This window comes from Sinocyclocheilus anshuiensis, unplaced genomic scaffold, assembly GCF_001515605.1.
Source record: "Sinocyclocheilus anshuiensis isolate Anshui unplaced genomic scaffold, SAMN03320099.WGS_v1.1 scaffold966, whole genome shotgun sequence".
Lineage (NCBI taxonomy): Eukaryota > Metazoa > Chordata > Actinopteri > Cypriniformes > Cyprinidae > Sinocyclocheilus > Sinocyclocheilus anshuiensis.
In genome coordinates, this window is record NW_015540909.1 from 821,040 (window position 1) to 824,605 (window position 3,566).

A 3,566-nucleotide genomic window follows, 5' to 3' on the forward strand; every position below is an offset into this window, starting at 1 on the left:
TATTTATTTATTTAGCATTAATGTTAGGTAAATGATTTTTCAAAGTATCAATAGCATCAAACTAATCAATCAAACAGCCAACCAGGATTTTTATGACATGGATGCACTCAGATTTTGTTGAATGTCCTTACTAATGTTTTTACTGCTCTCAATAAATTAAAGCAGGCATATTACAGTATTAAACATAATGTTTGTAATGTAAACAAAAAAGACAGTAGAGAGAAGATACCTGCAGTATATGGGGAAAAGATGAATGGAAAGCTGTTGAATTCAGATCAGAATGACAAATGGAGCCAAATACACAATAACACTGACTGTTTCAGATATAGGCCTATCCTATAAGGTTTTGTCTGTTAGTGCATGTGATCCATATACTACTGCCTGATTTGTGTAAATATATAAATATAATTTATATAAATATATTATATAATACCTACATGTAATTAGATATACAGTATTAGATAGTACAATATAATATATGAATAATATTTAAACATTATAGTGTATGCACTAGGCTACTGTATGTACAAAATTATTAAATGCTTACAGTATATAATTGTATAGTTATGCTTAGCCAATGTCTTTGTGCCAGGCAGAGGATGATAACTGAGATATCTGAATGAATCAAATGTTGTTTTTTTATGAATCTGTAATGAATCTGCAAAATAGAACCTTTATAGAATGTAAATCCATCAAAAATCTCATTAAAGTGACAACAGAAGACAATGCCTGTGATCCATGGAAATCTCATACTTGCACAAAAAGAACTGAACTGAATGTTGACCCTCAATAATTTGTTAATAGTGAGATTTATGCAATTAACCCTTTCATCCCTTTTAAAAATCCCTTTTAATGATGGGATGCGATTGATTTAGTTAATGAATATGAATAACTCTGCAGTCAGAAGTGAAGTATTTGATACAGGGGCCAAGTCTACCATAAATCATCAAATCACAATATTAAATATTCATTATTTCTTACACCCCACCATTTAACCTTTTGCTCTGTGTGCTTTCACAGCAATGGTAAGGTTAATTAGCTCTTGGCTTCAATAAACCCCTCAGGGGGAATGGTAGCTATAAAAACTACATTCATCACACAAATTGAGGCGTATCAAACAACCTTTCAGATTACAGAGCCTTCCTGAAACTTTCTAAATATGCCTTAAGAATAGTAATGGTATAGTTCAGCCAAACGTGACAATTCTTTGATCATTTGTTAAACACAAAAGAAGATATTTTGAAGAATGCTGGTAATCAAACAGTTGTCCGTGGCCCTTGACGTTAAATTGTAACAATATTTTTTACTGTATTTTTAATGAAATAAATGCAGCATTGGTGAGCAAAAGAGACTTTTAATATAAAAAAAAATACAAAAAAATAAAATATTCTACTGACCCAAACCTTTTGAAAGGTAATGTGTATAATGTCATTCATGGAACTTAAAGATGTCTCATAAAGAATATTAATCTAATAGTTATGCAGGTATCCTACATGTGCTTTCATGCTTTAAAGGGTTAGTTCACCCCAAAATGAAAATTCTGTAATTAATTACTCACCCTCATGTCGTCCAAACCCGTCAGACCTTCGTTCATTTTTGGAACACAATTTAAGATATTTTTGATGAAATCTGAGAGCTCTCAGACCCTGCATAGACAACGCAACTGTAATGTCCCCAGGTCAAGAAACGTAGTAAGGACATCGGTAAAACAGTCCATGTGACATCAGTGGCTCAACTTCAGTTTTGCAAAACTACGAGAAGACTTTTTGAGCGCAAAGAAAACATGTCCTTGCTACGTTTCTGGATTTTTCATTTTTGGGTGAACTATCCCTTTAATTCTTATTTAAATGCTAATACTAAAAGTTCAACTTGAGAGTTTCCTTATCACCAAGACTGCACTTTGCAGGGTAAGCTGGTTTCTGGCCTTGCAGTTTTGACTTGATTTTAGTGCTGGGCGGTATACTGGTTCATACCGAATACCGGTGTTTATTTTTGTTATGATATGAATTTTTAAAATACCGCAATACCGTATGTCGCTTAAACAACGTTCGAAACGCGACACTGTTTGAAAGGGGTCCCTTAGCCAGTGAGCGGCAGAGAAGCAGTGCATTCAGTTAGCCGCACCGCAGCTTATGCATGAAAAAAAAAAAATACCGTCATGTACCGTGAAACCGGTGTAATTTTGAAAAATAACGTGATAGAAATTTTTGGTCATACTGCCCAGCACTACTTGATTGCAGTGCCACATTTCTTGCCGACGCAGGAGAAGCTTTGTTTCCAGTAATCAAGAGTGCTCATGCGTGTCATGGCAGGACAGTTTGGAGGAAGGTCAGATAGAGGATGCTTCTCAAACAGGCAGTCAAACTGACAGGCGTATTTACAATAATCCGCTCAAAAGGCCAAATCTGGGGTGAAGTATAAATCACTGCTCACATCTATTGTTCAAAAGCTTTTTTCAGGTTCAGCAGTATGCCATTCTCCAAATGCTGTGGTAGCAGTGCCATCAAATTAACTTTAAATTGCAGTGGATACATTTAAATTGTATTATTCAACTGCAAGAAATTAATAACAACTAATTATCTCATGATGTTTAATCATGCTAATTAAAATGGCTTTTAATCAGAATGATCCTCAGTTTGAAATCACGCGTGAAGTACTTTATAACAACCTATTTGTGCCTCAGATTTTTTCCAAAGCCTGCATACATTCATTTAGTGTATTGAATATATTGAATGTCTCCATCTTGTTAAAGTAGTGTTTCCAGTTAAGTTACTTTCCTTCTTCAACACTAGATGGCGCTAGAGTCATAGTAAATATCCTACTTGTCATTATCATTTACATCTGCCACTCTAGAAATAAAAGGACTAGATCAAGATATAAATTGGGCCTGAAATTGAAAATCCCAATTCAATATCTTATGCAAAATATTATTTGCTTACATGTAGGCTAATCTGCATTTATATGTAAATATACTGTGAAAAATTAATTAATTTAAAAATATGAAAAGATTGCTTAGCTTTTTAAAATGCTATTTAATTTTTTTATTTGATTATTATTTTATTTTATTTTTCAGGGTTTACATGTAACCTTAATACACCACAATAAATAATATTAAAGCATGTAAAAGCAAAAATGGAAAGGTTTACAAAAGGTTTTCAAAACATGGGTTTCCACCGTATATTTGTATATATGAAATATATGGTGGAAACCCATGTTTTGAAAACCTTTATTATGTGTTCTTTGCTGAAGTCCACAATGTGCAATATTTGCAACTATGATACTGCAAGTGCATTTTGTATATTTTATATTACAGACTGTAATATATTTTATTATGTAATTATATTTTTTGTATATTACAGTCTGTAATATATTTGTATATTACAGATACACGTGTATGTGTGTGTGTGTGTATACAGTATGTGTGTGTGTGTGTATATATACCACTTTGGCTACCACTACCACTTTGAATAACTAACATATATATATATATATATATATATATATAATAATTATATATATATATTTGTTAGTTGTATGTATCTTATATATATTGTTATATAGTTGTA